Source organism: Hippopotamus amphibius, chromosome 15, assembly GCF_030028045.1.
Source record: "Hippopotamus amphibius kiboko isolate mHipAmp2 chromosome 15, mHipAmp2.hap2, whole genome shotgun sequence".
Classification (NCBI taxonomy): domain Eukaryota; kingdom Metazoa; phylum Chordata; class Mammalia; order Artiodactyla; family Hippopotamidae; genus Hippopotamus; species Hippopotamus amphibius.
In genome coordinates this window covers 11,513,073-11,529,211 of record NC_080200.1, presented here as the reverse complement: position 1 = coordinate 11,529,211, position 16,139 = coordinate 11,513,073, and the positions used below count along the sequence as shown (strand labels likewise).

General features: G+C 41.8%; 1 protein-coding gene across 1 annotated transcript in view; it reads right to left on the bottom strand.

Moving 5' to 3' along the window:
* LOC130837389 (zinc finger protein 791-like) overlaps positions 1-8,478 on the bottom strand; it is a 47,521-nt gene extending 39,043 nt beyond the window's left edge. The window contains exon 1 of the mRNA XM_057710290.1: positions 8,402-8,478. The gene's annotated coding sequence lies outside the window, so the exon portion shown is untranslated. The remainder of the gene's footprint in view (positions 1-8,401) is intronic.
* Between the last annotated feature and the right edge of the window lie 7,661 nt (positions 8,479-16,139).

The window sequence follows — 16,139 nt, the reverse complement described above, 5'->3', positions numbered from 1 at the left end:
TGTTTATGTTTGGTAAACAAGTTCATTTCTATCATTTTTTAAAAAATTAGATTCCACTTGCATCATTTTTTAAAATTAAATTATGATATTTGTCTCTGTCTGACTTACTTCATTTAGTATGATAATCTCTGGGTCCATCCACGTTGCTGCAAATGGCATTATTTCATTCTTTTTTTATGGCAGAGTAATAATCCATTGTATATATGTACCACATCTTTTTTTTTTTGTACCACATCTTCTTTATCTATTCCTCTGTTGATAGGCATTTAGGGTGCTTCCATGTCTTGGCTATTGTAAATAGTGCTGCAATGAACATTGGGGTGCATATATCTTTTCGAATTATGATTTTTTTTCCAGATATATACCCAGGAATGGGATTGCTGGATCATATGTTAGTTCTATTTCTAGTTTTTAAGCAACCTCCATACTGTTTTGCACAGTGGTTGTACCAAGTGTCATTCGTTCTTTTCAGGTTTTAGAACAGGCGAAATGCAGCTGTGTAATGGAGAAGCGCTGGTAATGACCTCTTCACTAAATAATTTCTTGTAATGGTTTTCAATCCTTCAAGGACCTGTTTAATTTACTTTGGCACATATTATATTATTTACCTGGGGCATAAATTTGTGGGGTACCATTCTGTTAAGCCAATTGGAATTGGCAAAAACATTATTTAATTTTAATTTGTGAATCATTGGTCTAGAGCTTTCCTGTTCATTACACTTTAGGACAAATGAGTCCTATGACCATGGGGGTCTTTAGGCAAGAGAACAGTTGGCTGATGGTTAAGGTGAGGCATGCTTATTTTTCCCCTCTTTTATATTCAGTAACTCCTCTAAGATTATTGGGGATCTGAGATACTTAGAGATTATCTTACCTTGCCCTTTTCTTTTTTTTTAATTTTTGGCTGCGTTGGGTCTAAGTTGTGGCACATGGGATCTTTCATTGCCATGTGTGGGCTTCTCTCTAGTTGTGGCACATGAACTCCAGAGTGCGTGGGCTCCGTAGCTGCAGCATGCGGACTCTTTAGTTGTGGTGCACGGGCTTAGCTGCCCGGTGGTATGTGGGATCTTAGTTCCTCGACCGGGGATGGAACCGGTGTCCTCTGCGTTGCAAGATGAATTCCTAACCACTGGACCACCAGGGAAGCCCCTGTCTTACCTTCCTTAAGTTTAGTGGGATTCTAATGTAACTGTAATTTGAGACCCAGTATTATTTGCATGAAAGTTTGTGAATCAATAGAATATAGCAGATGACAAAATTATTTCAGAAACTATGTTGTAGAGGCCCCAGAAACCAAACAGTGCCCCTTTATCTTTCGTGTTGTGTAAATTCTTTTAGTATGTTTTAGATTTCTAGTTGGGTCAAATTGTGGACCTTTGTTTCAGTATTTTTTCATTTGTTTCCTCTCTCCTGTCCCTCCTTGTCTTGTTTTATCAGTCACTGTATACACTTCAGGGGAGAGGGTGACCTCTCTACCCTGGCTGTTATAAAATAAAATTTTTCCCTCCAGAGGGCCTCACATTAGTGCCATCAGGAATAGGGGTCTCCTCCATGACAACTGGTTGCTTTACAGGGTTTAGGACCCCAGGCTTAAGTTGGTTTGAACTAATCCTGTGCCGCAAGGATGCCATGGGTGTTGCCCCCTGTAACTGTGAGGGTCTGGAGCTTTGCTGCAGTAGAGGCAGGGGCAGCAACAGAGGTACTTAAGGGTCCTGATGCGCCCTCTGGTATTAGGAGGGCAGATTGGCTGCCTTTCCCCTTCTCTTTTTAAATGACTATTCTTTCAAGAGCAATACTCAATGGAGGGACTTCCCTGGTGGCGCAGTGGTTAAGAATCTGCCTGCCAATGCAGGGGACACAGGTTCAATCCCTGGTCCAGGAAGATTCCACATGCCACAGAGCAACTAAGCCCGTGTGCCACAACTACTGAGCCTGTGCTCTGGAGCCCACATTCTGCAACTACTGAAGCCTGTGCGCCTAGAGCCCGTGCTCCACAACAAGAGAAGCCACTGCAATGAGAAGCCCCAGCACCAAAACGAAGAGTAGCCCCCACTCGCCATAACTAGAGAAAGCCTGTGCGCAGCAACAAAGACCCAATGCAACCAATAAATAAATAAATAAATATTAAAAAATAAAAAATCAATGGAGCCACCTCTCCCATAGGGCAGAGTCTGTCTCTCTAACACCTCATTGGGGTATGTCGGGGCCAATACTGCCTCTGTCATGGCTTTGCTCTATCTAACACACAGATAAATTCTGGCAAAGATATCAACCCAGGACTAATTCAATGAGGGCCCCAATCCCATACTGCTGTTCCCCAAAGCCTAGCAATTCTCGAAACTACCAACTGGTCAGCTGAATCTAAAACTGAGGCTTGGTAGGGTCAACAATGGAACACAGGGCAGCACAGCTCACAGCACGAGGTCCCCGGCACCCAACAGCCCACAGCACTGGCCACCATCAGACAGCAGAACAGGCGAGCAAGTCAGAGCAGGAGAAGACAAACCCACAGGTGGTGGTCACGTCTGGCCATGCTGCTCACGGCATCAATTTTTCTTGTCACCTGCAGAAGTCTGGTTCCCATGTTGAGACTGATAATGGCATGTCATGCAAACACACACACACACTCAGGGTAAGGAAAAGCCTATGATCGGGACTTCCCTGGTGGTCCAGTGGTTAAGACAGCACTCCCAATGCAAGGGGCGTGGGTTCAATCCCTGGTTAAGGAATTAAGATCCTGCATGCCACACGATGAGGCCAAAAAAAAAAAAAAAAAAAAAAAGTCTATGACCCACATAACTGAGGTCTTGAGGGGAGGGCAGGGCTGGCCTCAAGCAGCTCTGAAATGGCTTCAGGGGAGTCTGCCCTGGATTTTTATCGTGGCTAGGGGGTGTTAAAGAAAAAATATTCAATGACACTTGTCAAAGAGGTAAAGCAGATTTTATCCAGAAGCACTGGGACAGGTACAGAGACCACTGAGACAGGATTTCACAACTGGTGAGAAATGAGACTGGGTTCAACTCTGAATACAACACGTGGAAGTGGGATTTCATGGCCGGAGAGCAAGGTGGGGGTCAGTGGATGGAAAATTACTAAAAGAAAAACCAGGGGTCAGTGGGTCTGGATAAACTGACCTAACAGGATTCTTACTGAAGTCAGGCCAGGGTGATCACACATCACCTGAGCAACGGTGGGGGTGTAGGAACCCAATCAGATAAAGAAGGAGATTAGATATGGGGAGGTGGGGAATTCTGGTTTAACTGACGTAACAGGGTTTCTGCTAAAACCGGATTTCGCAAGGAACTACACAGATAGGCCCAGGAGAAGGTTCAGGGTTAGAACCAAAGATTCTTTGGTCAAGCAAAGAAACTGTCAGGGGTGGGGCCAGGATAAGAGTTCCGCACACAGACAGGGGCTTGGGTGGCTGGAATGTGAAACTAATGCCAGAGGACTGTAGACTTTGTCATTAGCTTTTCCAGGTGTAGACACAAGGGGAAGAGAGAGGTGAGGGGTAAGCTGTCAGTAAACATCAAAAAATGTGGAGTCTGTACAGACATAGAGAACAGACTTGAGGTTGCCAAGTGGGAGGGGGTGTCGGGGAGGGAGGGACTGGGAGTTTGGGGTTAGCAGATGCAAACTATTATTACAGAATGGATAAAAAAACAAGGTCCTATGTACAGCACAGGGAACTATATTCACTATCCTGTGATAAACCATAATGAAAAAGAATACAAAATTTATATATATATGTATAAGTGAATCACTTTGCTGTACAGCAGAAATTAACACAACATTGTATACCAACTATACTTTAATAAATTTTTTAAAACGTGGAGCGTGACTACTCATTATAAGGACAAGCTTGGGTATGAAAAACATGCATTCACAATGGCTTGTTTTCATATAAAGAAACATTAACAGGAAGCTCAAGAAACGATTAAAACTGTGTATTTGCAGTGGCTGAAGTAACAGTGCTGGAGGGGACCAGGATAGGTGGGCAGCGACTCTGCTTAAGTTAGAGTTTTGTATCTCACAGGTTTATTGAAAATAAGCAGAGAAAAACATATACACCATGTTTTACTATTTATTAGTCTTTCTTTAATTTTAACTTTTATACATAGGAAACCATTGTTAAGATTTAATTCCTTTAGGATATTCCATTAAACCTCTCTATTGGCAATATGATCGAGAATAGCTTATTTCCTTTTGAGTTAATTTTTTTCCTGTTTTATGTCAATACCAACTATTCTGCACAACTTTCTAAAGGGGTCAAAACAAATTATACGCCATATTATTTTAATTCTATTCTGCGTAGAACCTGGGTTAATTGCGCTACATGATTACCTTTCAAAATATCAAGTCATTGTCTATAGAAGCATACACCATTAATAATAAAACTCTCTTATGCCCCCCCCAAAAAGATTTAATTCCTTTAAACACTAATGGTTACAAAAGTATAAACCATACAAAATGAAAAATTTCAAATCCCTTGCTAACTAAAATGACAAAATGCATCCTAGTTTGTCCTTTCCCTATATCTCACATGGGGGGGGGTTGGTATTTTCAGAAATAAATACAACATTATAATGAAACAAGGATTTGGGTTTAGTTCTTTAAATGCAGTAAAATTTTCAAAGATTCATGTGGCGGGGGGCGAAGGGGAAGCTGGGACGAAGTGAGAGAGTAGCACTGACATATATACACTACCAAATGTAAAATAGATAGCTAGTGGGAAGTTGCTGCATAACACAGGGAGATCAACTCGATGATGGGGGATGACTTAGAGGGCTGGGATAGGAAGGGTGGGAGGGAGGGGATAGGGAAATATATGTATAAATACAGTTGACTCACTTTGGTGTACCTCAAAAACTGGCACAACAATGTAAAGCAATTATATTCCAATAAAGAGCTAAAAAATAAAATAAAATCTCAAAAAAGATTTATGTAAGCTTTGATTGGCTGTCCTCACATCAATTATTTCAGCTTTTTTTTTTTTTTTTTTGGCTGTGCTGCACAGCTTGTGAGATCTTAGTTCTCTGAGCAGGGATTGCACCCAGGCCCCGGCAGTGGAAGCACAGAGTCCTAACCACTGGATTGCCAAGGAATTCCCTGCTTTAGCCTTTTAAATTTCAATATTCTCTAAGGACATGCACAAACACTGACAAGATGAAACACATACTTGAAAACGTAAATACATTCATCTCATATCTTGAGGTTCTCTTTCCTAAAAGGAACAAAAACTCTACTTAGTTCCACAATTTTCTTGCCTTACTGACATCACGTCTCTCAATCAACTTAGACTTTTTTTCAAGCTCAAGAAACTAAAAATGTTATTTCTCACATAGGGAATTAATTACAAAGTGCTCAGGGAAACCAAAGCCAAAGGGCTGCACTATTCAATGGATAAAAGAATCCAGAGGAAAGAAACAGATAGTGGAATCCGCACAGACGAGCAGCCCACAGGAGAGAAGGAGCCACATTCAGAAAGTTTAACACACGCTAGGCTTTCCTGGTTGAGACAGAACAGCTGCACCAGGTCAGTCCCTGGTGGAGGAGGGTGGGGGCACCTGAGCAGCCACAGGAATGGACTCTGGGAGCTCCACAGGCCCTCCTCTCCCCAGGGAGTAAGGGAACCACTCTCTTTCTTAGCCTTCCATCCCCACAGTGAGAAAATGCAGCAGAATTCAACTTAAGGTTCTGACCCAAATGAACTCCCAAATTCATGACCCCTAACCCAGGACACAGAACTTACTGTCACAGACTTTCTCAATTACACTCTGAGTGCAGCTACACAGTGGATGCAAAACTCCAACCTATGCCTAGAAACAGACCCGGAGGGAACCACAGTTACAACCTCAAAAGGGAATCACCATCCCATCACCCTACAAACCCCTTCTGCCATGTGCACTTGTATCCCCAGCTTTCCAGGGCTCTGTAGCTTCTCTCAGCTTAAAGGCTCCTTCCATGGTGGGTGTGAGTGAGCAGGCAGGACACCTGCTGGGCTCCCCCAGAAGAACCAACTGGGCCTTCTAGTACTTCCCTTTGCAGCCTCAAGGGGGCTTCACCTTGGGTCACTGAGCTCAAGCCTCTGCTCCCAGTCACATTGCTTTGGACCGCACTGATGCTATTCTAAATGACACAAATCCAGTGGTTGAAGAATCCAGCAAAATCAGGGCTCCCTAGGTGGTGCAGTGGTTAAGAATCTGCCTGCCAATGCAGAGGTCACAGGTTTGATCCTAGCTCCAGGAAGATCCCACATGCCGCGGAAGCCCGTGTGCCAAAAAAAAAAAAATTAAAAAAAAAAGAATCCAGCAAAATCATACAAACCTAATGTTTATGTAGAAAGAAGGGAAGAAAATTGTAAGGCATTTTTCTAGTTCAACAAGAAAACCCCTAAGTACCTATTACTCAGAAAATAATGCTATTAAGTATTATCTCTACAGCAAGAAATTGTTTTATAAACAAATAATTAGGAAAGGGATAAACTAGGAGCTTGGGATTAAAATATACACACTACTATATATAAAATACATAACCAACAAGGACCTACTGTATAGCACAGGAAACTATACTCAATATGAATAACCCATAATAGAAAAGGGTCTAAAAAGCATATATATATATACATATGTTGATACATATATACACATATATATGTGTATATATATGACTGAATCACTTCGCTGTACATCTGAAACTATTGTAAATCAACTATATTTCAATAAAAATTATTTAAAAAATTGTACTTGAACATCTCAAGCCTAAACCCTGGAATTGCATTTGAACCCCCCGCCCCCAAAAACCAAACCAAAACAAAAGAACAGACCTCAGAATATTACTACACCTGCTCAGGGAAGGAAGAACAGAAACAAGAATTTTTAACACAATGTAATACAAGAATATTTCCTCCAAAGGAGGAACCTCCCCCCAAAGGACTTCCCATAGGATGTCTGTGCCCAGAAAATATCCTGGGAGGAGAGGCACAAGGATTTCATACAATGTAGTTCTGAAACAGGAGGGAAGGTGGCAGCGCACAACTTTTTTTTTTTTAATTTTTTAATTTATTTATTATTTTTGGGGGGGTACACCAAGTTCAATCATCTGTTTTTATACACATATCCTCATATTCCCTCCCTTCCTCAACTCCCCCCCCCCCACCCTCCCTAGAACTTTTAAAACAACGACATAGCCTTAGGACATGACAAACTCAGTCCAACCAAATACCTCCAAGATGGTGGATAAGCTGACTTCCACTAGACCTTGAGCCTCCTATACACTCATTGTAACACACCCACAGGCACCATGACAGTTCCAAGGCCCACCATAAAGGTCAAAACGTGTGCGGTGGCCCAATTCCTGGAAGTCCCACCCCTTCTTCAAAATAGCTCGAAAACTCCTCCCACTCATTAGCCTATGAAATTACCCACCCCTATAAAAATTGACAACCTCATAATCTGGTACCACTCTCACCTTCTGAGACAGCCCACACTCTGTGGAGTATGTGTTTCTCTAAATAAATCCACCTCTTACCTATCACTTTATCTCTCACTGAATTCTTTCTGCGGTGAGACATCAAGAACCTGAGCTTCATTAAGCCCCGAGACCAGGTGTGTGATCTCAGTTTAAAGACCCCAGGTTCAAGTCCCAATCGCAGTTACAGGGTTTCAGTTGAAGGTTGTTATTCTCAGATTTCCTCTCATGGAAAATATCCACAGCAAACATAAATCCTTAAAAAAAGAGTCACCCACAACTCTTCAGAAAAAGGATAAACAATTGAAACATTGGGTATGCTTGAAATGCACCACAGAGAAGAAAGAGTTAATAATGATGCTCTGAATTGAAGAGGAAAAGTTGGCTTTGGGAGTGAGAAGGATCTGGAAATTTAGATTTACTGCCAATTTTAGGAAGAGCTAATCTGGAAGTTAACCTGGGTCCTGTAGGAAGAGCTAATTGGGAAGTGAACTTGGGTCCTGAATTTGAGACTCTGCTCTCCAAACACCTGGAAAACTCAGGAGAAAACGGGTGCCCCCGGCAAGAAAGGGGGGACTGGGATCCCCTCAACACCCGCCCAAGGACCACAGCTCCTCCCACGCATGGAGACGGAGTCACGACTGCCCCCTGATCACCCTCCGCGCGGTCACCACACGTTCTAGGAGAGATGCGGGGCGCAGAGCTGCCCAGAGAGGCTCCAGGTGTAAGTTACCTCCTGCAGCGACGGGACAGGACGCCCGGCGTCCAGGCTGCCGACCACGCCCCGCCGCTGCGAACCGGAGGTACTGTGGTCTAAGCGGCGCCCCCTGCAGACTCGGATCCGCAGAGTCTGGGGAGGCCCGCGTCCCGCCACGGCCAGTTCCGACTGTCCCTCTTCCCTGTCCTGGGACACCTGGCCCAGCGCACTCACCGTTTCCTAGCTTTGGGGTCCTCCGGCGTCACACCGTAGCCTCTCGCGGGCCCTGCAGCACCTATTGACCCCGCAGCACCTATTGACCCTGCAGCCGACAAACCTGAGCCGCTTAAGTGCACGTGAGACGCCATGCGGAGCGTGGCCATAGGCGTCCACGCGCTTTGCAGAGCGTGGCCCACCCACTTTCCCCTGCTGCGCCCCTGATTGGACAGCTCGCAAAGTACCCGCCCCCTTTTCCTGAACGACAACAGGTCGGGAGGTCACATGATTGAGCAGAACCAGTTTCCACAAGTGGGTGGGAATCCCTCCCTACCAGTGACGTTTGCTTTTAAAGCACGCTGAGGAAGATAGTGGCGTCTTCCTCAGGTTTTTCTGCCCCGGTGATGCAGGTGTGCGTCAGGAATTCCAGAGTCAGATTCCAGAACAACCGACGTCCTTGTCTAAAGCAAGAGGGGAGCCCAGGTCAGGCCAACTGGGAAAAGAGGGTCTGAGGTCCTCCCCCGGGCAATGGTTGGCACAGGCTTTGAGGCCACTCATGGCACTGTGACCCTTGATTACAAACACACTGAAAAATGACCTCAGCATTTATAGTAAAGAGCCTGGCTCCATTTTTATCTTTGTTGACAGCTTTGAGGGGTCCACCGTACATGTGGTTTTCAGCTTAAGGATCCCATGGCCTCCCAAGCACTTGACTCTAGTGGGAAGGTTGAACCATGCAGCCTTCGCCCGCAAACAGCCCTCGCCACCAACCATAAGTTGTGAGATGTGCTCAATAATATTCTCATGTATACATTTTACACTAGAAGGAAAGTTAGTTTCATAGTGTGTGCCTAGAGATTTTGAAATGTAAATGGCAGTGATATCCCTAAGGCAATCCAGTTACTATTTTCACCAATATAACAAAAAAATAAAAAGTTTTGGAAATGTGGGATATACTTGAAAACTTTTAATATGCTTAACACGAGTTCAAAACTTCTAATGCATTTATTTATCTGAATAGTTTTCTTGAGGTAAAATACACATTCCATACACTGCATTCCTTTAATGTGTACAATTCAGTGGTTTTCAGTATATTCAGATATGTGCAATCAGCACCATAAGTTTTGCACATTTTTGTAACCTCTGAAAGAAATCTTGGTACCCTTTAGAAGTCACTTCCCTATCTTCCCATCTTCCTTTTCCAAGCCACGGTTGTAGGCAACATCTAATCTTTCTGCTTCTATAGATTTTCCTGTTCTGGATTTACATATGAGTGGAATCATATGATATATTGTCTTTGTAATTGACTTAAGTTGCTTAGCATAACTTATTGAAGGAACATCTATGTTGTAGCGTGTATGGCTACCTCATTCATCTTTATGGCCAAATAATATTCCACTGTATGCGTAAAACATTTTATTTACTCATTCCTTAACAGACATTTAGTTTGTTTTTACCTTTTGGCTATTATGAATAATACTGCAATAAACTTGCATGTTCAAGTTTTTGTTTGGACATATTCTCATTTCTATTGGGCGTATACCTAGGAATGAATTGATGGGTCATATGGTAATTCTAGGTTTAATTTCTGAGGAATTGTCAGATTGTTTTCCAAAGTCATTGCACCATTTTATACTCCCACCAGCAGTGGTTGAGAGTTCGTTTTTCCATACCATCCACAAAACTTATCTCACTTTTTTAATTCCAGCCATCCTAGTGGCTGTGAAGTTGAATTTCTTTGATGGCTAGTGAAAGCATTTTTAGGGTGTTCTTGACCATTTGTACATTTTCCTTTAAAAATGTCTATTAACATTCATATTTTAAAATTGGGCTATTTGACTTATTGAGTTATTAGAGTTCTTTATATACTTTCAATACAAATCCCTTATCAGATATTTTATTTGCAAAACTTTCTTCCATTCTGTGGATTATGTTTTCCCTCTCTTGCTTTAAAATTTTAATATTTAACACAAACTATAAAGTTTACATCTTGGGACTTCCCTGGTGGCACGGTGGTTAAGAATCTGCCTGCCAACGCAGAGGACATGGGTTTGATCCCTGGTCCGGGAAGACCCCACATGCCGCGCGCCTAGAGCTGGTGCTCTGCAACAAGAGAAGCCCGAGCACCACAATGAAGAGTAGACCCTGCTAGTGGTAACTAGAGGAAGCCCATACGCAACAACAAAAGACCCAGCGCAGCCAAAAATAATTTATTAAAAAAAAAAGTTTACAAGATGTAAATTTACAAATGTCCAGGTCAGTAGTGAGAAGTACACTGACACTGGGAGATCAGTCTCAGAAGCATTTTCATCTTTCAAAACTGAAAATCTGTATGTATTAAACATCTCCCCATTTCCCCTTCCCCCAGGCCCTACCAACCACCATTCTACTTTCTGTCTCTATGAATTTCACTATTCTAGGTACTTCATACAAAAGGATTCATATAGTTGTTGTCCTCTCTTATTTCACTTAGCATGATGTCCTCAAGTTTCACCCATGTTATGGCATATATCAGTATTTCCTTTCTAAATCTGAATAATATTCCATCCCATGTACATACAAAATTTTGTTAACCACTCATCTTTTAAGCTCTTTGTTGGAGTATAATTGCTTTACACTGTTGTACCAGTTTCTGCTGTACAACAAAGTGAATCAGCTGTACTTATACATATATCCCTACATCCCCTCCTTCCCACCCTCCCTATCCCACCCATCTAAGTCATCACCCATCACCTGAGTTGATCTCCCTGTTATGCAGCAGCTTCCCACTATCTGTTTTACATTTGATAGTGTATATATGTCAATGCTACTCTCTCACTTCGTCCCAGCTTCCCCTTCACCGTCCACCCCACCCCTCTTCCGTGGCTACCACCTTTTGGGTCATGAATAATGCTCCTGTGAACATGGGTGTAGAAATCTCTGAGTCCTGTGGGTATATACCTGGAAATAGTACTGCTGGATCACATGGTAACTTTGTATATAGTTTTTGAGGAATTGCCATTGTGTGTGTGTGTGTGTGTGTCTGTTGGCCACACCATGTGGCCTGCAGGGTCTTAGTTCCTCAACCAGGGATCGAAGCCAGGCCCTCGGCAGTAAAAGTGCCGAGTCCTAACCACTGGACCGCCAGGGAATTCCCATGCCATACTGTTTTCTAACGTGGCTGCACTATCCCATATTCCCACAATAGTAAACTTGAGTCCCAACGTGTGTTTTCACTTTCTTGATAGTATACTCTGAAGTACAGAAGTTACTAATTTTGATTAAATCCAAATTGCCTTTTTTTTTTTGGTGCCATTTTGAATAATTTGAAAATATTTGAATAGTTCCTCAACCAAGAATTGAACTCGAGTCACCTGCAGTGGAAGTGCAGGGTCTTAACCACTGGACAGCCACGGTAGTCCCTACATTTTTTGTAAGAGTATTAAGGTTTAACCTCTTATGTTTAGGTCTTTGATCCATTTTGGTAAATTACTGTATGTGGTGTGATGTAAATGTCCGCTTCGTTCTTTTGCATGTGGCTATCCACTTGTGCTGGTGCCAATTTTTAAGAACATTCTTTCCCCATTCTTGGCACTGTGTTAGAAAACCGGTTGACCATAGATGGATGGGTTTATTTATGAAATCTCATTCTATTCCAATGATTTAATGTCCACCCCTGTGTCATTACCACACTACCTTCATCACCAGTGTTCAGTAGAAAGTTTCGAAATAAGAAAATATAAATCCTACTTGATTTTTTTGCTTTCAAGATTGTTTTGGCTATTCTGAATGCCTTGCAATTCTATCTGAATTTTTGTTTTTTTTTCTTAAGATCTATCTGAATTTTTGAAACAATTAAAAAATTTCTATAAGTTTAACAATTTCTATAAAGAAGTCATTTGGGATTCTGACAGAGATTACACTGAATCCGTGGATCACTTGGGGGAGTACTGCCATCTCAGAATATTGTCTTCCAATGTATGTACATGGGAGGTTATACCATTAGACCTTTTTTCAGTATAAATTTACTTATTTATTTACTTATTTAATTTGGCTGTGTTGGGTCTTTGTTGCTGTGCGTGGGCTTTCTCTAGCTGCGGCAAGCAGGGGTTACTCCTCGTTGCTCTGCTCAGTCTTCTCATTGCGGTGGCTTCTCCTGTTGTGGAGTAGGGGCTCTAGGTATGTGGGCTTCAGTAGTTGCAGTGCCTGGGCTCAACAGTTGTGGCTTGAAGGCTTTAGAGCACAGGCTCAGTAGTTGTGGTGCATGGGCTGTGCTCCGTAGTATGTGGGATCTTCCCAGACCAGTGATCGAACCCATGTCTCCTGCATTGGCAGGTGGATTCTGAACCACTGCACCACCAGGGAAATCCCTATACCATTAGATCTTGATTAATTTTGCTCAAGAATGTTTTGTGGATTTCAGAGTTTTTGTTTGATATCTCTTGTTAAATTCAGTCCTAATTATTTTATTCATTAAAAAATTTATTGGGGCATTGTTGGTTTACAATGTTGTGTTAGTTTCAGGTGTACAGCAAAGTGAATCAGTTATATATATATATATACACAAAATTTCATTTTGATTTTTTGTTGCAAGTGATTAGAAATAGAATATATTTTTATATATTGATCTTGTACCCTACAACCTTGCCAAACTCAATTATCATTTCTAATAGCTTTTTGAAAAAGTGGATTCCTTAGAGTTTTCTATTTACAGGATACATCAGCTGCATGCAGAGATCATTTTACTTTCTCTGATCCAACTGGATTCATTTTATTTCCTTTTCATTCATTTATTTATTGCACAATTGTTCTGGCTAAAAGCCACAGGATATTGGCAAATAGAAATGATAATAGCAGATATCAGTTTCCCTCCTGATATTCAGGGGAAAGCATCCAGTTTTTCACCAATTAAATACAATATCAGCTGTGATTTTTTCGTAAATGCACATTTTCATGCGAAGGAAATTTCCATCAATACCTGGTTTGCTGAGGGTTTTTATCGTGAGAGGGTGTTGGAGTTTGTCAAGTACAGTTGACCCTTGAATACTGCAAGGGTTAGGGGTGCTGACCCCCAGGCAGTCAAAAATCTGCATATAACCATCGACTCCCCCAAAACTTTATTAATAGACTACTGTTGCCTTGATAACACAAACAGCTGATTAACACATATTTTGTATGTAATATGTACTATATACTATTATTACAAGAAAGTAAGCTAGAGAAAAGGAAATATTAAGAAAATCATAAGAAAAATACATTTACAGTACTGTACTGTATTTACCAATACCATAAGTTTATGTCTTCTGTTTACAAGATGAATTGTCTATCAGTACCTCCATCAATACTTACATCATACAAAACACTGCGATGTTATACGTATTACTAACATGACATCAGAAATGAAAAGATAAAGCCTGCGCACAGCAATGAAGAGGAGCCCCCGCTTGCAACAGCTAGCAAAAGCCCGTGCGCAGCAAAGACCCAACACAGCCAAAAAATAATAAATTTTTAAAAATGTTTAAAAAAATGAAAAGATGTGAAAAAGAAATTCATATTTATTTGTAAGTATAATGACTCATGTATTGATAAAGAAACGGCAATATGATTGCTTTATAGTAGACTAGTGTAATGGATACAGTTGCTTCATGGTAGCCTAGCCTATATACTACTGAACAAATTGTTACAAAATTTTTATCATATTATAGTCATATTCATAATACAATATTGAAAACTGTTATAGTTTTAAGAAAACACTTACCTTGATCATAGGCTAATACAGTTTCTCCAATTACAAGAGAGACGTATGAAAGCAAAGTTATAAAACAGCGATAAAATTTACACATCATTAATTTTATATTAAGTATCACTTTATGTAAGGATAGGCTTTCCACTTCAATACAAGTCTTGCAGATGATAATACTTAGGACATGATGACAATGGTGACACAAAACATATCATACAGTTCTTGCCACAGTTATTAGATTTTCACATGAAGACCTTCACACACACACACACACACCAGCGAAGTTGGTTAACTGTCCACTATGATGAATATTCACTATTCATTAAGTGGAAGTGGATCATCATAAAGGTCTTCATCCTTGTCTTCACGTTGAGTAGGCTGAAGAGGAAGAGTAACAGGAAGGGGTGGTCTAGCTCTCTGAGGTATGGAGGAGGTGGAAGAGAAGGCAGGATAGGTGTAATTTTATGGAAATACATTGTAATTTCTATCTGACTCTTACTTATTCATTTCTCTAAAAATGTTTCTATATAGTACCAATTCTTCTTCCACCATTTGCTTTAGTTTCAGTGCCTGTACCATAGAAGTGTACAAATCAATAAGAAGTCAAAAGTAGTCATCAATAACTGAAACTCTCCAGTTGTCTAATGTCAGTTTGTTTCTGGCACTGCTTCTTCTGCATCTTCTTCATCATCTGGCGATGATTTGGAAGCACTCATCTCCATCAAGTAATCTGTTAAGTCCTCCGGTGTGGTGTCTACCAGCTCTTGAATTTCTCCAAGATCCATATCTTGAAACCCTTCAAGCACCACCCCCCAACTTTTTTTTTTTTTTTGCCATACCCACAAATCTCTTTCATGATTTCCTTGATTTGCTGTCTTAAATCTTGTGGGGTCATGCACAACGTTTGGACAGTTTTTTCCAGCAGGAATTTACTCTTTTGGGCTTGGTGGCTTTCAAGGCTTTTTCTATAACAATGATGGCATCTTTGATTGTGCAGTCCTTCCAGACTTTCATGATGTTCTCTCTTGCGGTTCTCTTCCATAGCATTGACAATCCTTTCCATAGACTGCTGTGTATAATGAGACTTAAAGGTCCTTATGGGGACTTTCCTGGTGGTCCAGTGCCTAAGACTCTGTGCTCCCAATGCAGGGGGCCCGGGTTCGACCCCTGGTCAGGGAACTAGATCCCACATGCCACAACTAAGGGTTCGCATGCCACAACCAAAAGATCCTGCATGCCACAATGAAGATCCTGTGTGCTGGAACTAAGAATTGGCACAGCCAAATAAATAAATGTTTTTGTTGTTGTTGTTGTTTTTAAAAGCCCTTATGATTGCCTGATCTAGAGGCTGAATTAGATACCTTGTGTTTGGGGGCTAGTAGACCACTTTGATGCCTTCAGTGTTGAAGTCACAGAGATCTGGGTGGTCAGGGGCATTGCCCAATATCAAAAGAACTTTATTTTTTAAAATTTATTTATTTATTTTTGGCTGTGCTGGGTCTCCGTTGCTGTGCGCAGGAATTCTCTACCTGTGGTGAGCAGGGGCTACTCTTCATTGCGGTGCCCAGGCTTCTCATTACAGTGGCTTCTCTTGTGGAGCACAGGCTCTAGGCACGTGGGCTTCAGTAGTTGTGGCTTTCGGGCTCTAGAGCACAGGCTCAGTAGTTGTGACACATGGGCTTAGTTGCTCTGTGGCATGTGGGATCTTCCCAGACCAGGGCTCAAACCTGTGTCCCCTGCATTGGCAGGAGGATTCTTAACCTCTGTGCCACCAAGGAAGTCCCACCTTTGGCAATTTAAATCCACCATGGGTGATTTAAAGACTCTTGGATGTATAACGGGAGGCTGCTAAAGCCTCTGTGGTAAAGGAGTGTGGGGAGGGAGACATGAACAAACTGTTAGTTTGAAAAATACTAGAGCCATTTGTTGCCAAGCTGAAAGTGTTTGTGAATAAGTGAGCAAGCAGATCTGAGAAACACGCGATGCCTGTGGTCTCTGAGGCCGATGGAACGTGCCCATGATGTGGGTTCTGCC